Here is a 13,633-nt window from a genome sequence, read left to right on the forward strand (position 1 = left end):
ACCGCCGCCGCTCTACCCAAAGTTCAGATGCGGCCCCGGGAACCTGGGGCCTAAATGGCAGGAAGAAACCCCTGAGGAACAGTAGCAGCGTCTCAGAGCGGCCTCTCGTCCCCCTCCTCAGGGGGGAGCGTGGACAGTCTGCGGCCGCCGGCTCCTCTTCACTCGGACTCGGGAACTAGCAGCCCACGGAGGCGAGGGCCACGGACGGCCCGCCGTCCTACCCGCCTGGGCCTGCCGGCGGAGCCCCGCCGCCACCGGGGGCCTCACTGCGGCAGCGGCCGCTCCGTCGCCCCCGGGGTCCGGGGCCGGCTTCTCTGCGGGCGCTCCCGCTCGCTGCCCAGCTCTTCCATTCATGCTTTCGCCGTCTCCCTCTTCGGCTGAGGGGAAACGGGAGCGCGCGTGGGCGGCCGCTGGAAGGCTCGCTGTCAGTCAAGCGGCCGAGCTGAAAAGAAGGCGAGCGAGGGAGAAGGAGGGAGAACAGCTTTCCCGGGGGAGGGGGTGGCTGTTGTCGCTGCCAGCCTCGCAGCCCTTCCCGGGGGCATCTGCAGCGACGGGGCGGGGGGAGGGCGGGAGCGGTTTCACCACAGACCTTTCCCGCCTCAGGGAGAAGCGGGGGCGGCTTCTCTCCCGCCCGCTCGTTACCTGTCTCCTCTCCACACACACCCACTCGGCGGCGACGGGGGGGGAGGCCTGGCGGCCGCTCTGTCTGGCGAAAACGCCGAGCGGAGGGGCCCGTGCCGCCGGCAGCGGGGAAGCAGGGCGCTGTGGCGGCCTGCGCGTACGTATCTACCGGGGGCGGCGGGCGAGGCGTGGGGGAGGGCCGCCCGCCCCCGCCGCTTTCCGGGGGGAGCACGGTGCGTGTCCGCGGCGGGGCGGTACGTGGGGCGGCCGGCCCCCTTGAGCTCTCCCCGGGGCTGGGGAACTTCTGAGGCTGAATGGCACCTCGCAGTCCCGGCGCCAGCCGCCCTACTCGGAGGGGGGTGCGTGAGCAGAGGCGCCGGGCAAGTTACAACGGTTTTAACGGTCGCAGTGGTTTGGGGCGGGGGGCGGCCGGCGCGCGCGCGCCGCAGCGGGTGAGGCGGGAAGGGCGCGCGCCGCGGGGAGGGGCGCGAGCGGCGGTGCAGTGCGCAGCAGGGCCGGGGGTTCGGCGGCGGGAGGCGCGGCGTGCTGGGGCCCGCTGTCCCCGCCGCAGCGGGCCGCTGCCGCTGTGCGCCCCCGCACCTGAGCGCGGCGCTGGGAGGGACGGCGCAGGTGAGGCGGGCGCGGCGGGCAGCGGCGGCCCCCAGAGCCGGGGAGCGGAGGTAAGGCTGTGCCGGCGGCGGCCGCTCCCGGGCTTCCGGTGGGTAGAGCAGGTCCCTTTCCCGGCTTTTCCTGCAGCCGCTTCCCGCCTCGTCCCGCCGCATAGAGACGCGGCGGCAGCATCCCGGCGCCCGGGGAGGAGGATGGCCCCGGGGACCGGGCGAGGGGCTGGGGGAGCCGCCGGCGCGCGCCTGCTCCCGCGCAGCAGCCGGGGGGGGGGGGGGCCGGGCCCGGACGGGGATCGTCCCTGTGCCCCGCCGGGGCGGGCGGAGCAGGCGCCCGTGTCCGCGCGTAGCGGGCGTCGCTGGGGAGGGCTGGGCGTTGCGGGAGGCTGCTCTCGCACCGCTGTCGCCGGGAGTTGGCTGCGGGCTGCAGCCGCCTTGCGCGGCTTCCCGGGCGCCCCGCTGCCTGCGAGCCGGCCTGGCGAGCAGCCCGCGGTGCGCTGCCGCGCCCTGCCGCACGGCGGCGCTGCAGGCGGGGAGGGGCCGCGGGCGGGGTGCGGGGCGGGCTTGGCGGAGTTACTGACGGGTGGAACAGAAGGGGCTTCGCGTGGGCCCGGTCAGCTCCTTTGCAATTAAGAGGATTTTTTTCGAGCTTTACGTACGGCTGTCCTGTTGACGCTTTAGTGACACTGTAATTCTTACGTCGTGTGTGGAAAGGAAAAACTAATTTAGTTGGTTAAGCCTTTGTATTGCAACGTTATTTATGGGCTTTCTGAGGTTTGGCTCGAGCTCCACTGGCTGCCACCTGATCGGCAAAGCTAGGGTCAGGTTCTGTGCCTGAGTTAGGGCAGTAAATTACTGACTCAAAAGAAAAGTGGCTGCATTACCCTCTTTTTATTTAATGAGTGTTGCATATACTGAGGAATCAGTATTTGGGTTTGATCACAGTGTTTTGCTAGGTAGTTTGAGATAACTTCTTGGTTGTATAAAATACACAGTTAATAGATCAAGTTCAAATCTTGGATAGACCCAGAGCTCCTGTTGATTTAGCAGAAGTTGTGTGACGTTACAGAATCCTGAATGTTACTGTGTGGAACACTTGCAGTAGAAAAATTTTCTCTCTGCTTGCCCTACGCTTGTTTTCCAGTTTGTTCCTTTGGAATAGCAAAAGGTAGTGCTTTTGCCAATCTTTTCACTGATAACAAATTTGACAGTTGAATTAGGGTTGTATGTCTAAAGCCAGGGGTTGTTCTGGGGCTCAGTATGTGCCCATTGAGAGACAAAATATTTAGCCTGTTGACTTGAATGTGAATAAAATGGACATGAGAACTCTTATTTTACATTTGCGTATAACAAGTTCCCAGCATTTCCAGCAGGTATGTGCAGGAAGGCAGGCACATCACATTTGCCTGTTTAATTGGTTTTGTTATCCTCAAATAGGCATTATTCTTCGTAGTATTTTGTTGGGTTGTGGATTTTTTTTGTTTCTTTGTTTTTTTACTTCTAATTTAGCATTATTGTTTTGGTTTAAGGACTAAATATTAAAATACTTGTAACTCAGCTGCAAAGAGAGTTGCCAGCTGGATGTCATGCATGTAAAACTAGAACAAGAGCCTTTAAATAGCAAGACCATCAATTTAGTAACAATTCAGTGTGGTAAATGATAGAATACACAAGAATACAATTCTGAATGATTATAACATGCATCTTTTGATATTAATATTGATAAAGTACAAGGCAGAAAAGCAAATAAACACACCCAGCTTTTAAGTACTGTAACTGGTTTGAAGTGGGAGAGCTGTATTCTGTTATGTAGCTTATGCTTGAAAGAAAAGCAGGGAGGGAGGGCAGAAAAGTTAGTTATGAGCATTTGTTTTGTTTTCTGGATCTTGAAATTCTGTTATGTAGTAGGTTGCTTTCCAGTCTCTGCTTTCTCAGTGTCTGGAAAGGCAGATGTTGCTGCAACAGGAGTAATTACACTGGTTTGCAGCACAGGAGGAAAAAAAATAATTTCTGTTCTAACTTTTTGCATCTGCCTAGAAAGATCAGCCATTCAGCTCTGTTTTGGGCTTGTCAACAGAAAAGGTGAGATAGGGAAGTTAAGTTTGTTCAACAAAGGTTGTGTAGTTAATGTACAAATTAGGAAATTTCTGTTTCTAGAATAAAATGAGTAAATTTGCCTAATAGACTTATGTTGAACAATTCCACTTGCTTGTCCACAAACAGAACCTCACCGAAAATCAGGAAATTTTCCTAGGTTTTGTTGATTCCTGGTTGCTTAACCAGATCACACTGTTCCATGGGATGTTGAGTCAAAGGGCACAAGAGGCAGCGGAGGCTAGAGCCCTGTAGGCTTTTGTAGGATAGGCTTTCTGAATTGTATCTTTTTAAAAGGTGCATCTTCATTACAATCAATGAGAATTTTTCTATCGTGGTTCTCTTTCAGTTCGCTTCTTACCCTATGCAGACCATAGCAAAGTGTGACTGAGGAGACACAAGATTCAGCCTATGACAGGACATGGGTTCTTGACTTAAGCTGATGCTTTGAGGAATTTTAGTTTTCAGATGTAAAGTGTTTCTGCTGTAGAGGATATTTGAGACTGTCTGCAAATGAGAGTTAAGAACTGAAGAGCTGATTTGAACTAAAACGTCTTTAGCAGAATAAGGCCAGAAGAGATGCAGAATACGTGTATGCTAGATGTATGTGTGCTACCACATAGTGAGTGAGCTGTGATATTCAAGAAGGGCAAGGGTCTTGAATGTCTCTGGAAGGCAGCAGGATTTTTTTTTTTATCTCGCCATGTTCTCAGACACAGTAATTCTTTTCCCGCTTTTTTCAGACTCCTCCCTTAATGGTACGGAACCAACTTGACCTGTGATTTTGAGAAACACTTTAAAGAGCTAGTATGGTAATAATTCATGTTAGAAGTCAGATTCAAGCTCCTGCATTGTAAGACTCCTGATTTGTCACCAGCTAGAATTACAGTAAGTCGTTCTGTATGTTCTTGGTTTGTGTTTTATTTTTTTCCTCTTAGCCCTTCCTTGCTTAGTGATCTGCTGCATGTAACCTGACTCCTAACCTGTTTGGGGCCGGAGCAGCTTTTCATAACTTTTTTCAGTGTGGCTTAAAACCCTGTTTGCAGTTCTAGTAAGAGACTGGTGTAATAGAAAGTAACAGTCTGACCCTGATTTAAGGTCAAGGGTAGCTGCCCAAAATTTTTAGTATTTTTAAGACACGGACCCCTAGCATAAAAAAATTAATAATAATTGTTTCTTGTTTTCATTGTGATTCCATATCATAACTAGTTTCATTCTGTGTTTTACTGCTGTGCTTATGGGTATAACAGCTAGATAGTGTGACCTGTGTTTTTATAGCAGTGCTGACCTGTGGACACAACTGCACATGTTAACACAGGAACTCTTTATTTTTGACACAAACTTACCCTTAAGCGACTTGCTTAAGTTATGGGGAAATTGTGATCTCCCTTATCTATCATCAGATAAACACCTTTAGACTAGCCTTGTCAATCTCTGCAGTACAATAAAGTCATTCAGACCATCTTTTCTAGAAGAGTTGAAAATGCAATGTTGGATTCAAATAGCAGTAAGTGCTAGAAATATTGACAACTGCATGTAATATCTTTTATGTGGATGGACTTGTTTAGGATGATACTCATCTTTATAATCCTCTGTGTGCAGACTTGGTACTTCTGTGTGTGCCAGAGGTTCAGACAGATTTTGAAAGTTGCAATGAAGAGTTAGTCATAGCTGCAGTATGCAGAGCCTGCTCACTAGTTTGGCCTGCTGTCACACACAGAGCTGACATGTCACTATCCAAACTCTTGTCTGTGTGCATATGCCACTTCATTAAACTTCATAAGCTATGACACAACTAGTCTTAATTGCACTTGTTTTTTAAATAATTCAAATGTTGTAATTCATGTATCACTAGAACTGTTCTACTGCTTGTTTGTCCACAGATAATGTTTCATTAAAAGTGCTGGTGAGCACTCAGGACTCTGAAGACAGCAGTTTTGTGCAACATAAGAATGTTCCTTAAAGAAGCTGATGGAGGATAGAGCTCCAGAGTTCCTGAGAGACACTGACAGCATAAGATGGCACCATAGTCTAGTCTGAAATTGTAAGTCTTAAGGAAGACTAGATGTCCTTGACTTTACAATAAAAGTTATTGCTCTAAAGAAACTTAATAGCGGTCTAGAGTCTGCTTTCAGGACCTGTATAGGTGTTTGTTACTGTTCAGTTACACTAATGTGACTATGAAGCAACTAGGTTCTCTCAACATCTGAGTGTGAGTCGAATCCCTCTGTGTTAGAGGAAGTAATTTTACTTACCCAGATCTACATTCAGAAATCAGTCATTTCTGAATGGCTTTGTTTCTAGAACTGCTAGGAAATCTAGGAAATGGATGGTGTAAGCTTTACAGCATGACTGAAACTACTGGTTCCAAAGGAGGCTCCATTTTGAAAGATGTGTGTTCTAAAGTTGTTAGTTCATTTGTAGAAGGCTTATTTGAAACCGGCAGTTGACAAAGGTCATAAAATCATTGATAACATGAAATGTGCAAACTTTTCATATGGGTGATGTCCATACCCTTGCAAGGTTTGGTTTATTTGTTGTTTTTTTTTTTTAATCACTGAGGCTTTTTGTAGTATGGGCCCCTGTCAGTGGGGAACAGGTTACATGTGGGGAGGCTAGGACACTAACACTGCATATTATAGCTTGAAATACATTACACAGTTGTAACTCCAATATTAAATAAAGAATAACACTATACTTGGCAGATTCAAGATTGATAACTGCTCGGGGGGGGGGGGGGGAAATCTGTATTAGTGAATATTTTAGTGGGCAAGTCCAGTGGACTTAGATTTTTCCATTTCAAAAAGTGGAGGAATCTTATCTCTGGCTTCCACATCTTTTTACCTTCATTGCAGAGTTCTTATAAGAAACACTAAATGCAGAAAGCAACCTTGCACAGTAACGTTTCTGTTTGTAAGTGGGCAGTGATCAAATCCTGTCTTTCATTCCTATGTGACCCTGAGAGTTGCAGGACATGGATGTATTTCATTGAGAAATGGAGGGCTAATTTAGATATGGAAATTCATGATCATTAGTGTACCAAGCTTATTTTCCACATGTGCACGCTTCCTACAGAAGCAGACTGTGAATGTGGAAATGTCTATGCCTAAATATTTAGAATGGCTATTCGTAGCCCTGTGTAGACAGACTCTTCTTAAATGTGAATTGCTATTCAGAAGTTGGTGAAATCTCATCTAAACCTGAAGGAGGATAAAACAACAAAAGGAGCACAATAAAAATGCAAATTGAAGTGTAACAAAAGAGAGATCTTCAAAGTACATGTGCTTTGGTAAAGATAGGAATTTTCATTTGTAAACCCGATATGAGAAGTTACAGTTAAATGTCAGCTTAGATATGCACTCCTTTGTTTGTTCTATGTCTGTATAGAAAAAAGAATACTTCCTATTTACAGTTGTAGCTGTTTAAACAGGTAATGATGCATCTTGTATTACTAGTGCAGCAGAGAAGTGACTCTTGCAATGTTTGTTACTTCTTGAAATGCACGTTTACTGATACGAGAATTACACCTAGAAATCACGGTCTCCCTAGATCTTGCGAGTTCTCTGTGTCTGGGAATGTATACCCTTTACTCAAATGCAAGGGGTAAAGGTAAAGATAACTTATGTTATGTGTCATTAAGAATTAAGTGTTGAAAATTGGTGTAAGAACACCACTAGTCTGTAAACTTAAGTCAGTAAAGTATAAAATTGTTTGCAATAAATGGAAAGGGAGCAGACATGGGACAGTGGGGGCTGTTGATGCATGTAAAACAGCAAACAAGATGCTTGAAGGAAATTGTTTTCAAAAAAATAGTAAATTATTTTTAGGAATTTTGGTAAAACTCATTAAGTATTTCAGGGTTTTTTTTGCAATACATGAATTGTAAGTTATGTTTTTCATGTCAGGCTCCTAAGTACTTGTTAGTGGAGTGTTTGTACTGTAGGACCACACCAGCCTGTGAAATCATCACAGATGAGAGTCAAAAGAAGCATTAAAACTAATTCAGTGTTGACCTGTGAGTTAAAACACATTCTAAAATTGTGATTGCACTTAAATTTAAATTGAAAGCTTTTAGGAAAGAATATTTTTGTTGAGGAGATACAATTTGGGATGTTTCGGTTACCTTCAGTTATTTCATCTACACTTCCTTCTGCTGGGTCATTGGTGGTTTTTTTTTTTCATAGCCTACCTGTATTGTTTCTGACATTTTTAGAACCAGAAACTTGAAACTTTCCAGTCCTTAAAGACTCAAACAAAGCTTACAGGACCATTTGTATTAACCAGCACTAAGTTTATGTGTACCTTCTTCCATTATTGAAACTATAGCATACTACTTATGTTACTGTTTAATAATTCTCTGCAGATTTCACCTCTTCGCAGGGGTGGCTTAGATTAATTTAGATGCTGAAATCATTTGGATTAATGTATACTTCACTTCCAAAATGAGGCTGTATCTCATTTTTTCCTTAATTCCACATGCTGGTGGTTTCTACCCTGAGAAAGAAGCATTTCCTTTTTCCTTGGAGATAGTTGCTACTCCTTTTCAGTGGGAGAATATACTCTATTTGTAACACCAGTGATTTCATGAGCCTCTGATGGTATCTTAGTGTTTGTTAGGAAGTAATGCTGGGATTTTATAAAGATGCGGAGAGTTTTTTCAGGTATCATTGAATAACCAAAACTACTAAAAAATACTAAAGAATTCTGCATGGTGAGGATATCTGTTCTGAACTGTACCTCTCAGGTGCTACAAATAGTAACTATTTTCGTAACGGATAATTTGCAGTCTGTAAAAGCAGGTTGTTCCAATTACTACCTTCTTCCTGCTGCCTCAGTAGTGGGAGATTTTTAGCAACCAACAATGCTACAGACTTTGTTTAGGTGGAGGTGTATACTTTGTAGGTGTGGGTAAGGGGAAGGCTCATTGGAGTGTAACAAATTTTAGATCATTTGGAAAGCAGCATTAAAGAAACTGAGGTGGGGTAAACGGTAACTAGCTGGTTTTGGGTTTTTGGGGGGGGGTTCAGGGTTTTTTTTGGCAGGTAGATACTTAACTACTTTCAGTCTTAAAGAAGGATTTTTTTTGGTAGGCCCATTCCTGCCTCTGACCAGCTTGCCAGGACCACAGCTATACTTCACATGTAGAATGACCTTGGAGGGGAAGGGAGAGGAGTTGAGAAGTTCCTTCTTCGGTTGAGGGAAGTGGAATAGTCTATTGAACCTGCTCGCTGATCCCAGCTCGTTGTTGAAAGTTGGGTTGTCACAAGCAGTCCATGGGTTGTAGGTTGGCAGTTGTCATGTGCAGCTGTGGTGACAACACACAAACACTGAAAACTTTTCCACACAGCTGCTCTGGAGACCTGTTCTTACAGTTCTTACTCAAAAGGCAGGCAGCTCAGTCTCCCTGGATGCATTCCATGTGTTTCTCAATCAGTAATGAAATTTTGCATATCATAGTGCTGTCTTGGATTTGACCAACATTTGGGTTATTTAAAATACAGGCATATACTCCCATAAAATAATAAGGCAGGCAGACTTATTGTAGGCTGCTAGTGGCAGTGAGAATCCTTATGGGCTTGAGGTTTCATTTTTCTCCACTCCTGCAAGATTTAGGTCATGCTGGTTAGGTCAGAACACTTAGAAGCAAGCTAGGCATCTTGATTCAGCCTCCAAGATGGTACTTGTTTTGCCAGGGATGTTATTTGAAGCATTCCCTTGGATGTATGTTACCACTTAAAAATTTACTGGCAGTTAACTGAATTACACTTGCTTGTTCACTTTTTGGGGTTGTTTTTTTATTGTGTTTTTTTTTTTTTTAAATACAGGTAAGATAAATATACTTAATATGTTTTTTTTTTCTAGCATCATCCAGAGATTCTGGGAAAGGCAATCCATTTTATTCAACAGTACATTTTTTTTCTGACGGTTCTGCAGAGCTCTTTTTATTCCTAAGAACAGAGACTTGGCGCTTCATTCCTGTACCTTGACTTGTTGAGTATGGCTAATTTGTTTATTTTCGTTTCTAGAACATCTTCCATTTCATACTCCAACAGCATCTGTTCCCTCATTTTCAGTCTCAGTAACAGTGCATATTACCAGCCCGAGGCTTGGCTGTAACTGCCTCCTTTAGGAGCAGAGCCTCCCTTGCCAGTACAGATCACTGCCACCAAAGCATTTGCTCCTTAAGTTTGAGAACAGCAACACAGAGAGGTGGGATCATTTAAGTAGCTGGCTTGTTTCAGTCTTCCTCTAAACAAGGAAATCAGAGCCTGCAAACATTCATAACCTGAAACACTGGTACAGACACGATCATTTCTGTGAAATTGCCTATGTGATTACTTTGTTATGAAACTGCTGGGAGCTTCATGAATTACTATAACAAATCCTGTGACTAAAAAGCATGTAACGGCTATTGTATTCTGCTGGTGATTGTTTCTGCCCTTCAGAGCATGTTTAGAATGGCCACGTTATTGAAATAGTTAACAGATTCTTTTAAATTAGAGGGAGACTTCTCCCATACTTAAATGATGCCTAACTTGCTCTGACATACAGAAGGAGTTGAGTGCCCAAATGCTGTATTTTAGCATAAACCATGTTTTCAGACCCTTAAGTGCTCTGTTCTTTCTGGTAAATTCCTGCAAGCATGTGTAACATTCTCCATGATATATATGTTTTATAAAATCTCTAGTTTCTTAATTATTTTTTCCCTGAAGCAGGCACTGCTATTTTTTCTTAACTTTTATCTCTTTTGAGCTTTAAGCATCGTGTATAACAGTGTATGTCATGATTTTTTTTAGGAAAAAACATTGTCTTTGCAAACCCTTTGAGTTTCTTATGCACTCTGGTACCCTTACCTCTCAAACTCCTGATTGGAAACACTACAGACCTTACTATTGAATGTAGTTTTGGCCATTTGCTGCAATTCTGTGTGTTGGCAATGGGCAGCAGTTCACAAATGGGGAATCAGTGCTCTAAAGTTTTGTAGTGATGACAGATAATGAGAGAGCCAGCAATTAAGCCACAGTGTTTTATCTGCAGTGTATTCTGTGCAGCTCAGAACATGAGTTTTCAGTCTGTTACCCTTCAGGATTAGGTTACATTATAGTAATTTGTTTTAGATTAAATTGAGAATTGTTGCATTGTGTTAGTGCTGGGCATGACTTTAATGCTACATAGAGGTTTTTTTAAGCCCCCAAATTGTGCCAGTGGCAAGATACTGATTCAGGCACGGTGCTGGTTCCTGTGTTTGGATAGAGGAGACCTGTGTACCCAGCTGCTTGGCAAGCTTTCTTAGAAGTCAGGTCCTGCTGACACTGTCTCTGGCTTTACTGTGTTCTGTCACAGCCTACTGGCATTTATTTGGTGTCCTGGGATTTGTAAAGCTGTGTCTGTGAGTTTGCTGATTACACTGAGAAGAGAAGGCAGTCCAAAGCTAGCTGGCATAGTGTCTGCTGTCATTTGGGAATTTACTTTATTAAGGCATCCCACTTCCTTGGTTGTTGATACCGAACAGAAGTAGAAATTGAGAGCAGATCTCTAAGCTGATTTACTATCTTTGAAACAGGATATTTATTCCAGTTTGGAATATTGTCTCCTATCTGTGTTTAGCAAGCTTTTCCTCCTTCATTTTTTTCAGCTGATACCAGTCTCTGCTGTTCTGTGCATGGCTCTCATCCTTTCCATCTGTCTGTCACCTCTCCAGCCCATGTGTCACCTCTAGCTATGTATTTCTTTCTTTCACAAAGACCTGAGTATCCTTCTGCTGCAAAAGCTTCAAACCAAGGAAGTGCAAGCTGCCCTCTTTATCCACTACATCCTCTCAGATTAGCAGCTTCTATCTGATGTTGTCTAAGTACTAAAGAAGCAGCTTTTCCCTAGAAGCTATAGAATCCCTTGTTTGTAAGGGACATTGTCATGAACTGAAATGCGCTGATGGCTACCACTACAGGATACGTAAAAGAATCATTTGCTTCTGGTCTGTGTTCTTCTTTTGCAGCTGATTGCTATGGACAGCTTGCTCTTCGATTCTGAGAACACAGTGGGTATTTGGAGGTACCATCTTGAAACCAGTATTGGTCCTCGAAATTGCCACATTAATCCAGCCAGCCATTTGTAGGCCATTTCCTGAGATACTGAACATTGCGTCTATCTATTTGTGATTACCAACTTTCTTCTTGGGTTGCTGCATGACTTTAGGAGCTAATGCTTCCTAAATTACCAGAGCTAGAGATTAACATAAATCTGAGATTTTGCTAACATGTCAGGTAGATAAAGCCTTGCTTGCTAATCATAGTGATTTGCATTATATTGGTCCTTTGTCCTAGAGAAGCATTTTTTTCCTGTTCAAGAACTGGTCTCAGTCCTTATATCAGTGTAAATGTTAAAGCTCCTCTGCTGTACTAATCCCTTACTGCATCATTTGGAGGCTGTTAATTGATGATTATTCTGAATGCTTAACCAACTTTATTTGAGGGTTTCTAAACTTTTCTCTGCACAGACTATTTCTCAGTGACACTGGTTAATGTGAGGAATGGTTTTAGGGAAGCAAATGGACTGGAAGGCAAAAGAAACTGTTTCTGTTTTGCATCTTTTGTGTGCAGTCGTGCCATGAAAAGCAAGGTCTGGAAAAGATGAGAGTGATTGTTCTTATCCCCCTCTGCACTATCTCCCTCTGCCTGTGCCAGGCATTCACATTTGAAGAATATGATGCAGAAGCAGAGCCCCACCTGCTGATGTTCCCCTTTGTGTGAGAGAGTTCATTAAAGAAGGGGCCTTACATAAATTATTTTGCTGACCTGTGTTTCTGTGTATATGCTGTATCGCATCTGTGGGTGTTAACTGATGCACAGGAAAAGAAAAGTGTGAAATCAAGTCAGTGGTAGAGCTGGAGAAACTAAACACCCCCTTTAGTTGTATGCGGGTCATTTCTAAGCAAGGTTTAGCATCTTCGCAAAACTTGGACCAAGATAACTTCAGAAGTTACCCCAAAATGAAGCTTAATTTCTCTTTGTGTTGAACTTGATGGCAGAAATCATCTGGATGGTGGAGGGAACAAGATCAAACTACATGGTGATGGCTTGCAGCTGTCCACACAGCCATAGGTATTTTTTTTCTGTCTGAAAGGATCCTGCTGCTCCGCTGGGGGACCAAAGCTGCTGTTCTGTTTTGACTTTAAGTGGTGTCTAGGGAGAAGAAAACAGTATTGGCAGAAGCTTCTTTTGCTTTGAGCATTATGCCTCTATACTCCCTAGAGAACTCATTAATTTTTAAGGCTGTGGCAGCAATAGGCTAAACGGATACAGCAGCGATACACTGGTGGTTTGAGGTGCTGTATTCATCCTTTTGAGATAACCAGTTCAGCTCCTTTCAGCAACGTGTAGCACCCCAAGGTCAATGGGGCAATTTGACCTGAGAAGGTGGCCGTTCAGCAGGCAGGAAGATGCCATTTGGTACAATGATGGAAACCAGAAAACTGCTCTCTTTCTAGAGCATTGTCTGTTTTCTGATTGAGTCGTTCTTAAGATCAACGTACCATGCTAGTAAACTCAACCTGTTTGTAGAAAGGGAGGAATAATGGAAGGAGGCCAGGCTCACCGTGGTTTATGCAGGGAAGATGACAGTGTGTGAAAGACACAGTTCTGAGTTACAGTGTGATTTCTGATTAGTAATTGCTAGTCAGGATGAGTGTCTTGATTGTTGACTTATGGGGTCTTAATGTTGTGAATGACTAAGATTTCAAATGGGTGTGTTTTGAGGGTGGTTGTATTTAATGTACTTGTGTATGTGGCCCATTTGTAGCTTGTAGTGTCCAAATACTTAATACAATTAAGGTAAAATTAAGACATTGCTGTCTTAACAGTGGGAAGTCTTATATTGGACAGGGTGGGGAGCTCCTGAGTCCCCACATAGAACCTGAGTTCTATGAGTTAGCTTCCTCTAAGAAAAGTCGTAACAGACTGCCACTGCATTTTGAGCTGCAGCCCTGGACTTCGGAAGAAACCTACTGTTTTTGCCATGGGTAGATGCTTTGAAGCGGTAGTAATCAAAGCTGAGTTGGCAAAACCCAAGCAGCGAAGTTGTGGCATGGCCCCGGGGGCCTTGATACTATTTTACTTTCACCTGAGGACACAGCCAGAATGCAGGGGGCAGGATAAAAGGGGGATTCTCCCATGCCCCGCTGCCTGTTTGCTGGGGTTCACAAGTGGGACAGACCTGGTGTAGCCAAGGGCTGAGGCACTCCGAAAGCTATTCTTGGGCACATGTGCACCTCTGTGAAGGTAACAACTACTGAAGGA

At 44.5% G+C, this 13,633-nt stretch overlaps 1 protein-coding gene across 16 annotated transcripts in view; it reads left to right on the forward strand.

The window, feature by feature from the left end:
* The first annotated feature begins 215 nt into the window (after positions 1-215).
* Positions 216-13,633, forward strand: part of PTPN5 (protein tyrosine phosphatase non-receptor type 5) — a 76,979-nt gene continuing 63,561 nt past the window's right edge. For 5 of the 16 annotated variants that reach the window (XM_055722203.1, XM_055722217.1, XM_055722208.1 and 2 more), the window contains exons 1-3: positions 1,100-1,301; positions 4,082-4,226; positions 5,222-5,382. The gene's annotated coding sequence lies outside the window, so the exon portion shown is untranslated. Of the gene's footprint in view, positions 779-814; positions 981-1,050; positions 1,074-1,098; positions 1,302-4,081; positions 4,227-5,221; positions 5,383-13,633 lie in introns of those variants that run through there. The other 11 variants (XM_055722218.1, XM_055722216.1, XM_055722215.1 and 8 more) reach the window with 8 other exon arrangements.

This window comes from Falco cherrug, chromosome 10 (assembly GCF_023634085.1).
Source record: "Falco cherrug isolate bFalChe1 chromosome 10, bFalChe1.pri, whole genome shotgun sequence".
NCBI lineage: Eukaryota > Metazoa > Chordata > Aves > Falconiformes > Falconidae > Falco > Falco cherrug.